The following is a 21,566-nucleotide window of genomic DNA, read 5'->3' on the forward strand; positions in this document are numbered from 1 at the left end:
CCCAGGACCCTGGGATCACGACCTGAGGTGAGGGCAGAGGCTTAACCCACTGAGCCACTCAGGTGTCCCTCAATTTTGTATTTCTTCAATCACTTATCTATATCACTACAAGTGTTTGGCTTATATTTTGGATTATAATTCAATATTACCATATTTATTATATTGCTTAAATGTTTCCAGCTCTTGGCATTGGAAGCTCCATTAACAGTGGTCCTTTGACACACCCCTGTGATGGTGGGATTTTTTTTTTTTTAACATTCTTCATTTTTTAACCCTGTACTGAGGTCACATCGCTTCCAGGCTATCACTGCTGACGCTGTAAGAAAATATGTGTATGTATGCAAACCTATAAATATATACGCACATCTATTAAATCTTCTATGTGTCAGCATTTGTATCTATATCAAGCTAATACAACTTCATACAATATCTCCAACTTTAATCCATTGCCACATGGATGATTCTAACCTCATTCCTTTATTTTTACAGTCTTATTCCAATAGTGAGAAATCTGGCCTCTATCTGCCATCCAGTTAATAAACTATTCAATTACAAGTGTGCATGTATAACAGTATTAAAATCGGTTTTCCCTCCAAGGAATACAACTTTATAAGCTAGAGTAGACTGCTTTAGATAGAGTTTCTTTTGTCCTGCTCTTACGGACTTCACTCATTTCCAAAGTTACCTAGGTCCATACCTTTTTTCCCCACCCCCTTCTGTGAGTTAGTTTTATACATTTATGATACAGTTACATTGTGTTGTCACATTCTGCATTCCGTTGTCAGATTCCTCCCACCTATCCAATGATTCTTCGAAAATCTGCATCCACCGCCCTACATTTCACCCAGGTGTTATGCCTGTCCTTACTTTTGAAAAGTTTTCAATCATTATTAAGTCAAAAAAAATTTTTTTTCTGTTCCTTCTTTCTTCTTTCAGTATTTCAGTTACACAGTTTATGCCTTTTGAAATTGTCCTACAGTTCTTGGATGTTCTAGTTTTCCTTTCTTTCCCTTTCTTTTTTAATTTTTTTTCCCTTCCTTGGCTTTTTAATTTGGAAGTTATCTATAGTCCTATTTTCCAGGTCACGGATTCTCTGTGTGCAGTCTGTTTACGAGCTCATCCAAGGCAGTCTTCATTTCTCTTAAAATATTTTGATTTCTTGCATTTCCTTTTGAGTTTTTTTCCTTCCTGCTTCCACCTTTCTGCTTAATTGCTTATGTTCTTGCATATTATCAATTTTCTCCATTAGATCCTTTAACATATTAATCATATTATTACATTCTTGAAAACTGCAACATCTGTTTCATATCTAAGTATGGTTACAATGCTCTCTCTTCAGATTGATTATTTTTCCCCTTTCAGCATGATTATATATACTTTTTGAGAGCTGGTGGCTAATAGGCCCTTAGTGTGAGGATTTATGTTAACCTGTGTAGGACTTGGGCTATGTTCAGTGTTTGCTGAAGCTTCCAGAGGCTTTGTATTTTTCTAACATCCTCACTGTAGTCTTCTCTCTTGATTTTGGGTTCTCTAAATACTCCTCTTCTGAGAGACTCTTCATCTCGCAACCATCTCAGCTATCACTGACTGGATTTTACCACAGTTCTGTTGGGCCAGTGGTAAGATGTGAGGTAGGATAAGCATTTACATAGTTGTTTTGTTTTTTTAAGATTTTATTTATTTATTTGACAGACAGAGATCGCAAGGCAGAGAGGCAGACAGAGAGAGAGGGGAGTGGGTAAGCAGGCTCCCTGCTGAGCAGAGAGTCCGACGCGGGGCTCAATCCCAGGACCCTGAGATCATGACCTGAGCCGAAGGCAGAGGCTTTAACTCACTGAGCCACCCAGGCGCCCCAGCATTGCATAATTTTATGATCAGGTCTCAGTCTCTTGGTAGATTTATATCGCAGACTGTGATAACAGTCTACACAAATGTTACTCTAATGATATCATTTTATACAGTTTTTTATTTTTCTTTTCCCATTTAGGTGAGAGACAGAATACGAGAAGTCTGAATGAGAGGAATGCCCTTCAACAAGGTGGAGTAAGATTCTATGAAAGTCCCGTCCTCTGAAGACTTAGCCCTTTCTCATGGAAAACTCTTTGGGCCCATTTGACAATAATTATCTTTCCCTTGCTTTGCCAGGGTCATGAGAAGCTCCTTCTCAAATCTTCAACGTGAGGATGGCCTATGGCTCCTGGAGGTATAAGCCACAACAGTGAGGAATTTAACAATTCATCAACATTACTATTTAATAAGTGTCCAAATAGTTTATGGCTGTAGTGGCTCTTCTCCAAATAAGCAGAATTCAGGTGAGACTCTCTGGAATCCCCTGTCTTTCTAAATGTCCAGTGGCAGTTTGTTCTGCAGCTTCAGTTCTTGGATGAGTCCCAAAAAAAGTCATTGATTCCCCCCCCCCCCAAAAAAAATTCTCACTGCCATATAAAATAAATTAGCTAGTAAGGCAGACAGTTCACAGTGGGGGGAAAAAAAGATATGTGAATGGCTCTTAATATTGGGAAAAGGGGACCAATCTCATTCAAAATAAGAGAAATGTAAATTAAAACTCTCCTGTGTTATCATTTCTCACTTAATTGGAAAAAATCTAAAAATATGACAAAATACTTTGTAAGGCTGCATACTGGTGTAAATGTTAAATGATACATCTCCTGAAATGGGGGAGATTTGACACATTTAGCAAATTACATGTGTATTTATCTGTTAATCTGGAAATCCCTGTTTTATAATCTTCCTCATACTTAGTGGCAAAACTATGAAAGCATATAAGAACAGTGCTTCTTGGTACCTGAATTTCTGATTTCTTTCAAAATATTTTACTTAAGAAATGTTATCCCTGTCCCCAGTGTGTCCCTCAGAATATGACTGCTTAAGCCAGTGTCTTCCCAATTGTTTTCTAACAGGTAAGTCAGAGAGGCAAGAGAGAAGCTACTCTGGTTGACTGAAAAACTAGTGTTCCTCAAAAGAAGAACTGTGTCCACTTTTCTGTTTGGTGCAGAGCTCAGATCCTTTGTGGGGAAATCATGCAAAAAGAATATCATCTCAGAACCTTATAGAACTAACATATACAAATATAATTTATCAGAAAAAAAGAGGAAATTTAAACAGTAACATTCATTACCATCAGTGGGATTAAAGAAGACATGATATCCTGAAAGACAAAAAAAATTCCATCAAGAGAAAATAAGATGGCAGCGGGTGTATATTTGGATAGAAAAAACTGTCCCTTCTGAAGAAACTTTCATGCATGGCAGTTAAAATTGTTCCTAGCAAAAGATCGTGAAAGAAGTCTTCTGGCAAGTGGACTTTTTCTCTCAGATCTTAGAAATAAACTGATTGATGCCCACATCAAGTGTTTGATGCTAAGGAATTTTCTTATTTTTTACTGTTTTTATAAGTATTTTAGCAGAAATCTGGGGGAGGCCGAGCTGGGGACTGCCCGTTGATTATGCATCCCATAAACTTCCTTTTTTTCGTGCTGAGCAGTATCTACAGGTGAAAGTAAATGGCTTGGTCCAGTGGGGAACATGAATAGGAATCAGTGTCAGTGGTCTCTGTCTTCTGAATTACTTCCTCTTTGACGTCTTTATTGTCTACTGAGGTTGGATCTGGACCATGACTCTGCATTTTCCAGTAACTTGGATAAATAAGAATGGGTAACTTTGCTCTTTGGGTTAGTAGGAAAAGCCCTGAGGATGACGAATTTTGGCTAGCTTGTGTGCTGATTATTGCATCTGTGAAATCAGAATAGTACCACCTTTGTCATACCTATTGTCAAAGATGTTGTGAGCACGAACTAAGATACTATTTGGTGGGGGGAACTAAGGTACTATTTGGTGGGGGAAACATGAGACATGAAACATCTTTCTCTGGAACCTAGAATTTGGTATTAAAGTCATTTCTAGGAACGTGCTTAGCTTGTGAACACATAGTCCCAGATTAAGCAGTTTAACAACAATGACAAAAAAAAAAAAAAATCACAGATTTAAAAAAAAAAAAAGAAAAGAAAAAGAAGGGATGTCAGGATACATTTTTCTTCTCATAAATCTAAGTAACTCAATATTAAAATTCTGATCACTGGATGAGAAAAACACACACTGAAACAACTATTTACTTTCATCAATGAGAAAAAAAATGAAACTCAAATTGTCTGTACTTTTGACTATTTTCCTGTTGCTTAAATAATAGGCACTCATTTCTAGACTCTGGCTTTGTTTTGAGAATTTAATTATTTAGGACACACTGTAAGAAGGGGAGTAAAGTGCACAGATTGTCAAACCAAGAACACAGCATGAAAACCCACCTACTACATAACTATCTTCAACTGAGAACAGCTGCTAATATCAGTAAAAATATCTGAAGTTTCTGAATAAGATTTATTATTCTCATATCTGTGATTTCATAACTTATTTGGTCTAATTGGATAAAACTGGTTGTTTTGATTTCTTTTCATTTTTAATTTCTTGTGATTATTTCCATGCTCTGACTCCAAAAAAAATATTTTTAAGGCATGAGTAAACTGAACTATTTTTGTTGCCCTCAAAGAAATTACTCATCATTTACATACATTCTTCAAAAAGCATTCATTTATTAATTTTTCTGAGCTTTTCAAAAAACATAATTAGTTATGAGGCATATTACCTATTATCAAAATGGGAACCTCAGTTTCAAGCATTTATGTTATTTCTAAGATCATTTATTTATCAATATTTATTCAATAGTCAAGTTAATGTTCAGGCAAGGAGATAACAAATACTTCCAATTTAAGATCTTAAGGCTATGAAATTTTCTCAAGGTAATACGATAATTTACCAACAAAATATGGCTGAGTTTTTTTAATGTGAATGAATCTTTCTTTATCCCTTATCCATCTGCAATCACCATATTTAAACTTAGGACAAGATCAATATTCAACCATATAAGTATCTTCCCCATCTTTCTTCTTTTTTCCTCCTGATTTTCCCCTTGAGAATCCAGTTATAACACAGAGACTACATCTCATGGATTTCTCTTGAATGAGATTCTTCCTTCTTTCCATTGACCTGGTTTGGTTTTTAAAGTGAGACTTTAAAATTTTTCATGTATCAGATTATGTTTTAGTACTTACTTGGTTCTTTCCTATATACCAAGATTTTCTTTCATACTCCACTTTGAAGTTTTTTTATATTGTTTTTATTTTGTTTTGTTTCTACCTGTATGTGTGTGTTTCCTTTTAAACCTGGTAGAGGGAAACAAATAAAAAGAAGTGTGAAGTTAAAGTGCATGGGTGTGAAGGCTCAGTTCATAGGGATGTAGAGAGATGGAGATTATTAAGCAAGAGGGATGATATGTTGTAAGGACTATAGACTCTCATATTTTTAAAACTAACAAATAGATCTAATGTCAGCTAGATAGAAAGTGGTGGGGATAGAATTAAAATCTCAGTTGTCACAACAGTCCGGAGCTGTGCTCTCAACTACATTGCAGTGCTATCTTCCAGTTTGGGGAAGTAAGGTTGAATGAATATGGCTAATTTTTTTTTAATATATATAATATGATCCCAGTAGTGACTTTGCCTCTATCTCTGGGTCCAGATGTGATATGTTTTCAGGCTGTAAGCCAATTTCCTTCTTGGTTATGAGACAAATATTTTCTTGACTCTCTCCCAACCCTTCTCATTGGAAACAAACATGCCTAGACATGGTGTAAGCTGTGAAGGTAAAAGCAATGGGGATAGCAAGTGTAAGGAAATCGCCGTCCCAAAGTTCAGAATGTCACAGGCCTGTACAGGGACAAAAATCATCTGCCATCAATTAGGCTATTTAGAATGTTTTGGGTTTTTTTGGTTTTTGTTTTGCCTATATCTGTAAAATTATCACAACGATGCCTATCTGAATGAAAAGGAAAATAAAATATTAAGTACTGAGTGGAAAAGCTGAAGAAATAAAATAAGCAGGTCTTCTGATCTGGTTTCTTTATACTGTGTGGAGACCCCTAGGGAAACGATGACTGTGGCTCTAACAGAACCTGAGATCTTGAGAGTGGACAGTGCTGTAAGAGTGACAATGGATATTGCAAGATTGGTCTGTCAGCTTGAGGAGAACACATAAGCAACATTTTGAAAGATTCAGAAAATAATATGGACATACAAATAATCCAATGATCCTCTCACATTTTTAGGTATTTTAAAAGGTATTTATTCATGATTCATTTGGCAGCAATTCTATCCCCACCACTTTCTATCTAGCTGACATTAGTCAATTCATTTACTAAGAGAATGAAATGAAGGTTCTACTCTGTGCCTGAAGAAGCAGTGGCACAGATAAACCATGAGAGGGCACGAAGACACAATTACCTCAGAAAACTAACGACACACAAAATAAGACTGAATATTAAAAGTCCCCAGTTCTTCTGTTGCAGCATCTCTTGGTGCAGAATCTGTCCATTGGCTCCTCTTCATAGTAGAAAGGAGTTGAAACGTCCTTGTCTTCAAAGGATTCCCTCTCTTGGTTTGCAACTATTCCATGTTCCAGTCCACATAGAGTTCTTTTACTCTTTGTATCCAAATTAGAATGGCCCTTATTAATTTTTCTGGGAACTTACCATCCTAAATGATATCCAACATACACTTTTGGTGAAAAGATACTATATCTAAATAAAGCCAGAATTCATTAACAGCCCAGCAATTTCATTTCATTTCCTCCCCCTATACCAAAAGTTATAGTTATAAAAATTTAAAGTTCTCTTACTGAGTAAGTTTCCTTCCTAGTCACTGTTTACTTTGCACATAACCCGGAAAAGATTGTTGGCTGCAATTCTTGCGGTGTTACTAAAATATTTCTTTAACGTCCCAAGCTAATATAGTGTATATGAATAGATGACTAAGACAGAAGCTGAATTTTCATATTGTGCTTTAGCCCATAGTATACAGGGATTAAAAATTTGGCAGGTTTTTGTAAACTCTGCACACATTACAAGAGTGTAAGAGTTTTGGTTCCCTTTACCTCCTCATATACAATTTCCCCACTGCTCCATATTTAATTAAATTTCCTAATTCAAATTCGTCTTTGTTCCAAACCATAGAATTCCTGTTATAATTCACTTATTTTGGTAAGAAAGTAGAACACATGATCTACAAGCATATTTTCCATCAGTTGCATTTGTCAACAGAAAAAGATGCAATTGAATAATACTGAAGTATTTACTTATCTGAATCTGAAAATCTAACTCATTCTACTGAAGGTCTTAGAAACTGAAGTTCTAAGTAATTATTTCATTTTGTTTGGTCCCAATCTACACGTTTAGGAGATTCCAAAATATTTCTGAAATAAAAGAATGACTTAGAAAACTCATGTGGGAATTAGTCACTGGAGGCTTTTAATCATGTCAAGGTGTTATGCTTCAGTGAATAAGATAAGTCTTGAACAAGTATCTAAAAGTTTGCTTCTGAGCTCAAGTAAATCTGACAGTAATTTTCCATTACGGGCTCTCAAATTTTACAGTCTTTGAGTTAGAAAATGGAAGTGTTTTTGTAAACCTAAAGCAAACACAAAAAACACAGAATAAATAACTCAAAGGATTATCTTTGGAGGCAAAGACTTGTTTCTTATGATAATTCTAAATAATTTTTCAATAACTGGGCCTGACTTGTAACCTAAAAGTGTTGATCTCTTTACCACATCCTATCTATATACTGATATAGAGGAGTTTTTTGTTTGTTTGTTTTGTTTTGTTTTTAAATGAGGGAAAAAAAGATGATGTCTTAACATCCAGACTCCTATAAGTTTTGTGTATGTAAAGCCGATTCCTCTTTAGCAATGATACACATCTTTCATAAAAAAAGACAAATTTTGGACATTCATTCAACAAATGCTCACCAATGGCTGAGCTATATAACTTTCAGAGAAATGTCTATATAGAACTCTCCTTCTGATAGGGCTTTAAGGTCATACAACCAGGCAATAAACTGATAAACCATTAATTATTCATCTTAAGAAATGCTCTGAGGGAATCTAACAGGATCCTAAGGTTAAAAAAAAAAGAAAAAATCATGGGAAAAAGGAGGAAGGCCTACTTATGTCAACTAACCAGGGATTTCCTCTCTGTTGAGGTGACCAAAGCTATGACCTAGAAGATGAACGTCAGCCATGTGAGAGAGCTTAACAGAGACTATCTTAGTAGAAGAATTTGTTTTTTCAGATTTTAAGGTAGGAAAGAGCTTTGCATGTTCAAGGCATTGAGAAACATTAAAAACGTGTGGAAAAGCATGATGAGGTAGGGGTTAAGTATTAAAAGAATCTGTTAAATGGCTAGTCAAGGATGTCTTGTAAAGATGGTGTATTGAGGGGCACCTGAGTGGCTCAGAGGTTAAGCCTCTGCATTCAGCTCAGGTCATGATCTCAGGGTCCTGGGATCGAGCCCCGCATCGGGCTTTCTGCTCACCAGGGAGCCTGCTTCCCCCTCTCTCTGCCTGCCTCTGCCTACGGGCGATCTCTCTCCCTGTCAAACAAATAAATAATATCTTAAAAAAAAAAAAAAGATGGTGTATTGAATTCATGTTTTGACTCACTTCCTTCACCTTAAATACAAAGCAACAGTTAATAAATCAGGAAAAAATAGGAGGAAAAAAAATAGAGCAGTTCAAAGGAAACATAAACATCTTCATGGATAGAAATGTTGGTGAGTTTGGGTAAAACCACATGAATTACGGACTCCAGGTCTGTAGTTTGGAAGTAATGACTGAGAATTTAGCTTTGTGAAGAAGATTCAAAAATCTAAGTGCAAGGCACAATCGCTGTTTGTTGTTGATATATCAGAAAAGACTGACTTTTGTATATGAAACTTGTATCCTACAACTTAGTTATAACTGCTTATTACTTCCAGGAGTATTTTGTTGTTGCTGTTGTTGTTGTTGTTGTGCCTTTAGATTTTGTATATAGAAAAGCATGTCATCCGCAAAACAATACAGTTTTATATCTTCATTCCCAACGTGCACAATTTTATTTCCGTTTCCATTTCTTGTCTTACTGCATTAATTAGAACTTGTAGTGCATTGTTGAAGAGGAGTGGTGAGATGGAACATTCTTGCCTTGCTCATCATCTTAATGGGAAAATTTCAAGTTTCTCACCATTAAGAATGATATTAGTCACACGGTTTTTTTGTAGGTATTCTTTTTCAAGTTCCTCTCTATTCCTAGTTTACTGAGAATTTTTTTCCATGAATGGGAGGTGAATTTTGCCAAATTTTTCTGCATTTATTGATATGATTATGTATATTGCAATATTGACATTATTTTTTTCTCCAGAGGATTATATTAATTAATTTTGAAACATTGAACCAGTTTTGTATTTCCATAATAAATCTCACTTTCCATAATAAATAAATAAAATACATAAAATCTCACTTTCCATAACTCTCTCATTTTATGTATTGTTTAATTCAATTTATTAATGTTTTATTGTAATTTTTGTGTCATATTCATGAGATACAAAGCTCTGTAGTTTTCTTGTAATGTCTTTATCTGATCTTGTATTCAGGTTTTGCTGGTCTCATAAATTAGTTAGGAATCAGGTGATGCTGGTCTCATAAATTAGTTAGGAAATACTCTATTTGCTTTTGCCTCTTGGAAGCTATTGCAGAGAGCTGTTATAATGTCTTAAATGTTTCACAGAACCTGCCAGGGAACCCATCTGGGCCTGGTGCTTTCTACTTTGGAAGATTACTAATTTTTTATTCTATTTCTGTAATAGCTATAGGTCTATTCAGATAATCTATTCCTTCTTGTATGAGTTTTATCAGATTGTGTCTTTCAAGGAATTGGTCCATTTGATCTAGATTATCAATTTGATGGACATAGAATTATTCATATACTTCCATTATTATCCTTTTAATGTTCATGAGATCTATAATGATGTTCCTTTTATTTCTGATATTAGCAATTTGTGTCTTCTCTCTTTTTTTCTTAATTTTTGACTAGAGGCTTATAGCTTTTTTTCATCTTTTCAAAAAACCAGCCTTATGTTTTGTTGACTTTCTCTTGATTTCCACTTTTTAAATTTATTGATTTCAATTGCGATTTTTATTATTTCTTTACTTGTACATACTTTAGATTTAATGTGCCCTTCTTTTTCTAGTTTATTAAGGTAGAAGCTTAAATTATTGGTGCTCAATAGTTCTTCTTTTACAATATATGTTTTCAATACCATAATTTTCCCTTTAAATACTGCTTTCACTGCAACCCACAAATGTTAAATTGTATTTTTACTTTCAGTTAGTTAAAAAAATTAATTTACTCGGCGATTTCTTCTATGAACCACATATTGTTTAGAGGTATCTTGGTTATTCTCTGAGTTGTTTTTTCCCACTGTGGACTGTGAACATAGTTGGTATGATTTCTCCTTTTTAAGATTTGTTAAAGTGTATTTTATGGTCCAGAATGTGGTCTAATTTGGAGAATGTCCCATGCGAACTTGAAAGGAATGTGTAATTCCACTATTGAGGGAAGTAGTCTATAGATGTCCATTAGAGCCAACTGTTTAATGGTACTACTGAGTTGACATCCTCCTTGATTTTCTATCTGAAAGATCTGTGCCCTTCTAATAGAGTGGCAATGAAGTCTCCAATTATGAGAGTGGGTTCATATATTTCTTTTTGCGTTTCTATGAGGTTTTGCATCATGTATTCTGGCTCTGCTGTTAGAGCCATACATATTAAAGATTGCTATATCTTCTTGAAGAATTGTCCCCTTTTTCATTATGTGATGCTCCTTCTTATCTTTGTTACTTTTCCTTAATCTGAACCTTGCTCTCTCTGAAATTAATAATAGACACCTCATCTGTCCTTTGATTAATTTTAGTATGGTATACCTTTCACCATGCTTTTAATATTAATCTACACTTGTTTTTATATTTCAAGTGAGTTTCTGGTAGACAACATTTAAGTGAGCCTTGTTTTTTGATCCACTCTGACACTGTCTATCTTTTAATTAGTGCATTTAATCCATTGATGTTTAAAGTGATTAAAGATATATCCATATGCAAAAGAATGAATTTGGACCCATGACTCACACCATACACAAAAAATAATGCAAAACAGATCAATCTTTTGTTTAATAGCTAAAACTATAATACTCTTAGAAGAAAACAATGGAGAAAGTCTTTATGCATTGGATTTGGCAATTATTTCATGGTTATGATATAAAAGTATAGCCAACAAAAGAAAATAGATAAATTGAACTAAAATTCCAAAACGTGGATGCTTCAAAGTACATTATCACAAAAGAACAAAACCTACAGAATGAGAGAAAATATTTACAAATCATGTATCTAATAAGGGTTACAATCCAGAATATATTTAAAAGATTCTACATAACTCAACAGTAAAAAAGACAAATAAGCCAGTTTAAAAACATACAAAGGACCTGGATAGATGTTTCTTTAAAGATTTTTTTTAAATGGTAAATAATGATACAGAAAGCTACTCAATATCATTATTCGTTAGGGAAAAGCAAATCAAAACCACAATGGCACTTTTTCACACACACTAAGATGGCTATAACTTTTTAATGGAAAATAATAAATGTTGGTTGAGAATGTGAAGATGAATAATTGAGAAACATTTGATTCTGTATCAACTGAAATTTGAGAGTTCTTTGTTATGCAGCATTATTGTAGCAAAACCAGAACTAAAAGATGAAGCAAGAATCTGAGAATTTTTCAGAACTGAAATGAAAAATGACCAGAGTCCATCCTAATATTGAAAATCCAAATATTGAGTAGCCAGTTTTTATTTTTTGAACTGTTTCAACTATTTTCTCAGATATTATCTTTTCTTCAAGTGATTCCTTTTGGTCTCCTTAAATTTTGTAGACCACCTAACTTCTCATCATTTCTTATTCTCTTACTATCTTTTAAGCTTCTCGAAACCTCGAACAAAAGTCTTCCCCACATCTTATTTTTGTCCTCCTTTTTCTTCCTAGTTAGTTTCCTTCGTCCTTTGAAGTTTTCTACAGGATTTTTCACGTTGTATGTGACAGGTCACATCCAGAACAATTAAATAGATGAGAGTTATTTAAAGGAAGAGTCAGGAGGATGGGAAAATCATGTTTAAATATTCTCATAAACATTATCAGTGACAACTAACCGTGGCTGTTGATTATTGCCATGTTATCTAGCGATGAAATAAAGCGATCAGAGTATTTTGAATACTTTAGGAGAAATGTGAAGCCCAGACCTTCTGCTAACCCTGAAGTTCTTTTCTTCATTTACATTAGTGACATTCTCCCAATCCCAAGTCCTCAGATACATGCTTCGTAAAATCACAGAACCATGCCTTGATTAAATACAGCTGTAGAACTACCCAAAGCATAGGTTTAATAGCAATCTTCCTGTCATCACTCAAACATATTTTAAGGCCTTAATACAAAAGGTTACAAATTAATTATTTGTAATATCCTAAATCCCTTTACTGAATCTCTAAAGCTCCCACACTTTCTGAACCCTCACTTCTTCATAAGTCCTTTAAAAAAATAAGAATCCTAGAAACACGTCATTAATTCGAATTCCCAGCTTTGTTTTCTTTTCCTCGCTGATTTACGTGGCCTCTTCTCTGCAATCCTCTTCTTTTCCAGGCCTTCCCTTAACCTTTCCTATTAGCCCTTTTTCCCTAAGATCCTTTGAAATGGAACTGTTGGTCACTAGAGCAGCGAGGAAGTGAAGCATTAGCCCTTCCCTGACCTTTCAGGAACAAACTAAACCATACTAAAGGCTCTTCTCTTCCGTGAGAACAGAAGAATGCTATTGCCTGTAACCCTAATTGCTTAATTTGTCTGTAACAGAACTTTCTGGGATGCCAGGCTTTTGAGAACCAAGATAAAAAGCTTCCTAGAGACTCATTGAGAGCAACCCTGTCTTAAAGGACCTCTCTTCTCAGTTTGGATCAATGCCAGAGGTTCCTTCCTTTTGTAATGTAATTCAATTCAACATAGAAGAGAGTGTTTCTTAGAGCCTAATGCCCTAGTGATCAATTTAGACTTGAATATTTCATAAATTTAGAGCTTCAGGCTTCTGTTCTGGGTGTTCCTTATAAAAGCTTCTTTTTAGGACAATAGACCTGCTGACTCTCTGGATGGACATTGCAGAGTTTTTTATGAAGTACATGGTGAGTTAGCCATAAATGCATAAGGCTTTACAGATTTGGTATCCTATTAAATGCACATCAGTTTTAAAAAAGGAGAAGAGAATTAAGCCATACAATGTGTATTTTGAATTTTACTGAGTCTAGATATTTGAAAACTGGCTTGAAATGTTAGCCAAGCCAAAAATGCAGTTAAATTCACCCAATTCTGTTTTATACCATGTATTTAAGCCCACTTCCCATTGGGTTGCTTCCCAGAGTGTGTATTATCTGTTGATTGCTTTAAAGTATAGAGCAAGTTCAGCAAAACATTATACAAATGGAAGAGAATTATTCTGTTCTCCTGGATCAAACTGAAATACAGCCTAACATATAATTTATACTACATTTTGTTGGCCTTGGTTTTTGATGTAGGTCAAAAACAAATGTCTTTAACTACATAAATATCAATAGGCTATTGTTTTGTATTATAATTAGAACACTCATTGATCTGTACCTGGGAGAGATTTAAAGTTATCTCAATGCTGCCTTAATGCCTTTGATCTTACTTGCAAATTTCACCGGAATATCACCATAAAACTAAGATGCGCATGAATATGTTGGTTTATTGAACACCAGGCAAACATAGATTAACATAGTTTAGTTTTGCCTCTAACAAATGTAATGATAGCAGAAAACCTATGTATAATCCTCATTTCAACTTTATTATGTAAAGCAGATATGAAAGGTTAGTAACTAAATGTTTGGTATGAATACCATTATGGCCAATGTTCTTAAATAAATTTTTAGTCTTTAGAAGATGAACTGTAGTATATTGTATTCGGTTTGGTTTAAATAACCCCACTAACATTCAGATAAGTATCTGAACTTTATCCGAACTATCCAAACTTCCTTTAGTTTGTGATTCAAGTCCGAAAATCTCATGAGAACAGATGCTCTTGTAGCTTTCCCTTACTTCCTGCTTCATTGTGAGAACTAGATTTCCAAAGAAATTCTTAAATGGGTAATGCCTGGGGACTTTTTTGCCATTCAAATTAAAATTTATTTTATTGCTTTTATCCAGTTGAAATTTCAGTTCTTATCATTCTTAATACAGCAGTCTTCTTCCATACTAACTCTGGTGGCTTTGCTTTCCATGGTCGGTTACCTGTGGTCAATCACAGTCTGGGAGCAGAGGATCCTCCTTCGAACTTACTGTAAAAAGGTCAACAGTCATCTAACCCTATGTCACAATGCCCATGTCATTCTCCTCACTTCATCTCATCACATAGGCATTTTATTATCTCACATTATCAAAAGCAGAAGGGTAGCGGCACCTGGGTGGCTCAGTGGGTTAAAGCCTTTGCCTTCGGCTCACTTCATGATCCCAGAGTCCTGGGATAGAGCCCTGCATTGGGCTCCGTGCTGAGCGGGAAGCCTGCTTCTCCCTCTCCCACTCCCTCTGCTTGTATTTCCTCTCTCACTGTCTCTCACTCAAATAAATAAAATCTTTGGGGGCGTCAGAGTGACTCAGCGGGTTAAAGTCTCTGCCTTCGGCTCAGGTCAAGATCCCAGGGTCCTGGGATGGAGCCCTGCATCGGGCTCTCTGCTCAGCAGGGAGCCTGCTTTCCCCTCTCTCTCTGCCTGCCTCTCTGCCTACTTGTGATCTCTCTCTGTCGAATAAATAAATAAAATCTTAAAAAAAAAATCTCAGAAATACAGGGTTCAGACAGCTTCCACGTTGGCAAATATGTGGACGTGCTGGGAGAGTGGTGCCCTCAGAGAGAGCACGGAAGCTCTGAGCCCCATGCTACATGCCTGCTCTATGCATCTCTTCCATCTGTTTATGAGTATCTATTATACACAATAATATAAACAGTAAGTAAGTAAGTGTCCAGTCTCTGTGTGCTCACCCTTCTTCCATCCCTGGGCTCTTTTCTTTCAGAGTTACTCTTCTAAAATGCAAAAATTATAAATAATCAAGAACAATTGAGAAAAGATATTCTTGCATTTGACACGTAGTTAATGGTTGCATTTTAACTTTTAAATAAAATACAAGTTTTTCCAAGAAAATCAGCAAAGTACAATGGGTGCTGGACAAGACAAAAGGAGACCCTAACTAGGTGTGATCATGGACAAATAATGCCACCTGTCCCCACCTAAATCTCCTGCTCTTCAAAATAAGTGAGTTGGAATCGATTATAACTATAGACATTCTCAACCCTTATTTTCAATAGAGCTCAATAATGGAGAATACAACAACAATATTGGTTATAGAGGAAAAGAGATTTTCTGCCAGGTAGAAGATAAAGCTATACATTTCCTAATCCAGAGATAATGATAAATCCTATCAGTTTTTACCTTTGAGCAAAGACGCACATGATCTGAAATTCATTGTAAAAAATGCATAACTTCTTCAAACAGTTTTACTCTACTGGAGAATGTTTCAGAATATCCCAAAATAGAAAATCACAGAAAGATTAAAGAAATAATAGAAAAAAATAAAAACAAGAGGATTTGAGTGACTGATTAAATATCTATACCAACTAAGAAATCATATCAGAGGATTCTACTTCAGAACATAAAGACAAGACTAATAGATAAATGGATAGCAGCCCAAAAAGAACCTACCCCCTCTGCCACTATCACAATACAATTACCTGAACTTGGTAAGGAAAAGGGGATGGCTGAAAGGTTAGGAAATCCCTAGAAAAATTTAAATTTTTTGAGTATTATTAAGGAATTTATTAAAATGTATGGTCATCATAAAAATATTTAGAATGATTTTTTCTGATTTTCTGCTTCAAATAAAGGAATCACAAATTCCTATAGCTATCCACAACCACTCCCCTAAACTCTATCTCTACTCTTAAGTCTACTAAGTATTTCACTTAATACGTCAATCATAACCCTCTAGTCCCCTTGCCACGCCCCCTACCCCCCCCAAAAAAACCTTCTTGCTCGTCTCCCCTTTTCCTTCATCCCAGTGAGTGGCACCACTATGTTCCAAATTTCTTAGGTAAAAAATTGAGGAGTAGCCCTTGATCTTTCTCCTTCACTCACCTCTCATGTGTAATGCCAGAGAAAACCCACTCAGCTTTACCTGTGCAATATTTATTGAATATTAATTCTTCCCAGTCCTCATTGTCATTATCATATCAACCCACCTACATCTTTACTCTTGACGACCTTGAGAGCTTCACAACTTGCTTCACTGATCTTCTTCTGTCTCCCTACATCAATTCATGTACCAATTATTTTCTTAAAAACATAATTCTGATAAAACTTTTCTGCTTAAAATCTCCACCTGAGTGTATTCTGAACATTTGAGAACCAATATATCCCCAAACCTAATGAGCTTCTTCCCTTGGAAACACAGAACTCTCCCTGCATGTCTCTTCTTAGGTTACAAATACCAACTTAGCGATCAAAGGCAGAGGCCTCGGAGTCCTTGTAAGTTCATCATTTTCTCATTTTTGAATGAGTTGTTCCCACTGTTTCTCCCCTATAACTTCCCATGACTTCTTCATTTTTTCCGTGTAGGTCTTATTCCAAACTTCAATCTCTCAGAGATTCTGATTACTCTGTCTGAAAGTGTCTCCCAAAACCTTCTGTCCCTCTCTATTCCATTACACGGTTATGTTTTTACAGCACTCAGACTAAGAAGGATGGAAGAATAGAGGAGTAACTACTTCTCCGTCCTCCAAAGATGGAGTAGAGAAAGGAGAGCACACGTTAGCTGAAAAAGCAAAAAACAAAAACCAAAAAAAATTTTAAAAAAATGTTAGCTTCTCTTTTATCAAATATCCATACTGTCCATGTTCATTAGCCTCCCTGCCTCTCTCCTTCATATTACCAATTTCCCTGCCAGAGCTAGAAGTAAAGGATTATTCTGGGGGTACTTAGCAGATGACATAGAGATCACCTAGGAAGGTGGTACCATGGGGCTGATCCACTGCCAGCAAGCAATTGTTTCAAAAGGACAGCTTGCTTCTGGCATTATATGTTAAAATTGAGACTTTTGACTTTTCAGTCTCCAAAGCCTAAATGTTTGGCACGAATAGCAGAAATCTGGCATTTTCAGTGCTCATATGTCCAAAAGCTGGAAAATTAGAAAATGCTAAGAGTCTCAAATTGGTGTCCACTTTGGAATATTTGGCCCAGGAAAATGTATATTCTCATGCTGCAGGAAGTTGGGTTTGCAAAATGAAGGCTGAATTGGGGCCAAAAAGCAAGCACCATTTGCCAGAGTGTGGATGAAATATGATAGTTTGCTGCACAAAGTTTCTTTTTAAAAGTTATTTGCAGCTGCCATGACACATCTTTAAAGTTGTAATATGTAGAACTGTTATTTAGGAATTCCAACAGAGGGAAACAAATCTCAATTGTTTACATTTAAACATGATGTAGTAAGATACTAAGGAATAAATGTAAACATTATAGATTGGACAAAGCAATGCAAGTGAAACATGGCTCAAATCAAATCGTAGACTTAAACGGTCCAAAGAAAACCAGAAACTCTCATTTTCATAGAAAAGATGTATTTACTATTATTCTACGTAGCAGACTTTTCTTATAGTGTGTTGAGAGAAAATACAGTGTTTTAGGAAATGTTTAAGTCAAAGTAATATGATGACACAACTCCATTGCTTTTAAAAGAAAAAATCCTTAACAGATAATAGTACCCTTAACTACATTTTCTATTCCCTTTGAAGAAAAAAACGTAACTACAGAAACTCATTATGTGAAATTTACTAGTTAAAAAAAGCACAAAAAGTTTGACTTAAAAAGTTAGAAACTATGTGTAACTAAGACTGGACTATTAAAATAGATTAAAATTTGGCAAGCAGCTAGGAAACAGAGTATGTTTGCAGAAAGGAAGAGAGAGAGAACGTTAATAAGTGAAATGCAGAAGATGAAGGGGAGAGAGTTGTAACTTTTTCAGTTTGTTCTACTGAAGAATAACTTAGAAAGAATGTCAAGAAGCAATTTTCAATGATGAATTTTCTACTCCTGGTGACATTAATAGACATTTAAGGTACAACACACAGAGGTCAAGTATGGTAGGAAATAGTTTATTTTAATTTCAAAAAATTATTTTTGGATTCCTTATTGAATCCACACTCTTGTTTGGAGAAATGGCAGTTAATAGTAGAAACATCTTTCATGTTCTCTGTTCATTATCTGGTCACCACCGACACAAATCCTTCCACTGATTTGCTACTGTTCCCAGGAAATGCTGTTAATTGCAGAAATGCAAGCTCTAAATGAGAACAAACCCTCTGACCTCAGCTGATTTGCTTTTCCAGTGGCTTTATGTTGCCCTTTACCTTCAACCACAAATAGCAAAGCACCTAGCTCTGGAGCAAGACCTTCTGGGTTCAAAATTGACTCTCCCACTTACTCAGCGTGTAACTTTGGACAAGTCATTTAACATTTCCTGCTTCAGTTTCCCCATGTGTACAATGGAGATAGCAGTAACACCTACCAGAAGGGCACAGAGAAGGGTTAAATAAGAGAATAAAGGTATAGTGCTTTCAGTGGTACCTGGAGTTTAGTAAGTTCTCAGTAAGCCATAGCTACTATTATGTACGCCATGTACATAATAGTAATAATAGGAACAAATACCAGTAAACAAGCAAACATCAGTTACTGTTAATGAATCTGTTTCCCTTGTTTCCCTATAAATAAAGCACATTATCCTACTATCTAGTTCTAGTCTGTGACTGTATGGAGACATTTAGTCATTAAAAAGAGTCCATACAATTGGCCAAATGTAGTCCTTACATTTGCCAGCCTCCCTTGCAGTTCACTGGGAGCACAGAGCTATTAACTGGCCCGTGCACGGAAGAAAGTGATTGATGCCTGTATCAAGCCTACCCAGGAAAGCTCCAGCTCCTTCTTCCTTGGCCACATCACCCTTGGAGGCCATGTACTCTAGATGGTGAAGTTTTCAGATGAAGGACAGCATTCCAATGTGAGGCACACTTTTCATGAATGAGAATACACCTTTGTATATTAAACCACTGAGAATGTATAGCTTGTTTGTTACCATAATATTGCCAAGCATAATCCTCATTACGGCAGTGGTCAAAATGATGCAAAGCTTCTTAGTGAAGGAATTAGATACAAAACAAAACAAAAACGTTATTCCAATCCCTTACTAACATCCAGAGAAGTCTGCTGTCTCAATGAGAGATGATTCAAAGCCTCCTTCTCTTCTTAATTTTCCAGGCTGGCACAGTGGCCAATTCTGATCCATAGTACTTTATTTTATATCCAACTTGGCATTCTTTAATTTCAAATATAAGGGCCATATTTACTCTGGCCTTCACTCTCTAGACTGTTTTCTGGAGCTCAGTATCAAAACACAAAGACAACTAGTGAATTTCTGATTCCTTCATTGGGGAATGCAGAACACAAAACAACCATTTTGGATATTAGCTGCAGGACAGGTGGAACCGTGATGCAGAAGGACAGTTCTCGCATCCCTCGGGGACACTCTCCTCCCCTTAGGGTGGCCTCACGGGCTAACATTTATCTCTGTATGTCTTCTTTGTGTAATCATTAGGCAAGATATCATCCTAGTAGGTCATATGTTTATTTCAGTTACTAGTGGATTTATGTTTAGTGAAAAGATGGATGTACTGCGATAAAGCTAAATTGTTCGCTTTCATTTGAAAAGTTCTGTAAGGATGTCTTGCTCTTTAGAGTTCTAAAAAGTCATGATAAAACACAAAGTTATCTCAAAAAGACCAAAGATTTCCCGTGCCCTACCCAAGAAGCTGAACACATATTTAAAAACAAAACAAAACTAAACAGTGAGCTGGAAAATGAGAAGTCAAGGACTAATGCTCTAATGATGACATGGAGGTTGATTTGTACGTCCTGAGGTTTTTAAGGGCAGACATTGATAGATCAGAGATTTGCCTTAGGGACTACAGGGGTCCTATAATCTACAGTACAGGAACTCTTTTAGGGGGAGGACAAATATAAAAGGAATTATCTTGAAAGCCTCATTGAATAAGGTGTTTTTGGTGTTCAAGATCAAGTTTTTGAATAAGAGTCTCTGGTGCCAGGTTTATTTTTATGACCCTAGTCAATTAAAAAATTTAAAAGCCGTATTTGCAAAGTTATTTATATACTAAATAGGACCCAGGCAGCCAAGAGCCCTGGCTTTTGGTATTTTAGTGAAAGGCCCAAGGTATAGCCATCATTATTCATGTAAAATTATGAATATAAACAGAAATAAAAAGAAAGGACAAAACATACTTTAAAAGAGTAATCCCTTTTGAATGATAAAAACACTGGTCTGTGCTGTTCTCAAGTATTCCTCTTACTTAAATGAAACAGGAAAATATACCACCAGAGAATTCTTACAGTCCTTTTCTACCTAAACAACAATAATCTTTTTTTTAAAAAGTGTAGAAAGAAATGTTTGTTTGCTTTCTTTGTTTTTCATTAACTTTGCTTTGGTGAAATGATGAGAAATATATTATTAGCAAAGTGAGGTAGAGAAATTGAGTGATTATGCAGATAGTTTTGTCTTTATAATAACTACTTTCACTAAAATATTAAAATTTTCTAATCTAAAACATTTTTACGATACTTTGTAAAATGAATTGTAGAACAAAGTTCAGCTGTTACCTAGACAAGAGATATCTGTGTGGTGAGTTACCACAGAACTTAGGATAAAGGAATTTTTGTTGCTGGTATAAATTATCTAGTTTTCCTGCTGACATAGCTTCTTTTTATTTTACCTCTGAGGATGTGAGTTACAGGAAATTATAGCTCTTTGGGGATATTCTAAGCACTGACTTTTTCATCAGACACACTTCACTCCTAAGTTCTCTCTGTTTAGGAATTTCTTATTCTTGGTAATCCCCCAGAAGAATAATCTATAGTAGGGCATCCTTTGCAAAGTCAGTCATTCATTTCACATTTGATTTGTCTTTTATATGTGAATCTGGGAAAGAAAATTATGCTGGAGCTTGCTTGAGCACTCTGATGGTTAATTTTTTGTGTCAGATTGGCTGGGCCCTGGAGTGCCATTTGGTCCAACGCTATTCTGAACATTTCTGTGAGGGTGTTTTTGGATGAAATTAACACTGAAACTGATGGACTTTGCGTAAAGCAGATTGCCCTCCATAATGTGTGTGGGCCTTATCCAGTCAGTTGAAGGCCTGAATAGAACAAAAAGACTGTCCTTCCCTGAGCAAAAGGGAATTCTATAGCACCTGCCCTCAATTTGGAACTGCAGCCTCACTTATCCTAGGTCCACAGCCTTCCACTCAACCTGCAGATTTTGGACTTGCTAGTTTCCATAATCGAACCAGCCAATTGCTTATAGTAAACTGACATACACCCCCCACCCACACACACACCCCTCCTTTTGGTTCTGTTTCTCTGGGAAATCCTGACTAATATGAGACTAAGTCCAGATCCACAGAAAAGT

At 35.7% G+C, this 21,566-nt stretch overlaps 1 long non-coding RNA gene across 2 annotated transcripts; it reads left to right on the forward strand.

The window, feature by feature from the left end:
- The first annotated feature begins 813 nt into the window (after positions 1 to 813).
- On the forward strand, positions 814 to 3,357 carry LOC309849735. 2 transcript variants are annotated; one of them, XR_014303867.1, is made up of 4 exons: positions 814 to 848; positions 1,988 to 2,038; positions 2,146 to 2,312; positions 2,922 to 3,357. It is a non-coding gene; the product is annotated as an uncharacterized lncRNA (long non-coding RNA). The 2 variants fall into 2 exon arrangements; XR_014303868.1 differs by lacking the exon at positions 814 to 848 and adding an exon at positions 1,547 to 1,631.
- Positions 3,358 to 21,566: the final 18,209 nt, after the last annotated feature.

The sequence above is a fragment of the Mustela nivalis genome (genome assembly GCF_964662115.1).
Source record: "Mustela nivalis genome assembly, chromosome: 16".
Lineage (NCBI taxonomy): Eukaryota > Metazoa > Chordata > Mammalia > Carnivora > Mustelidae > Mustela > Mustela nivalis.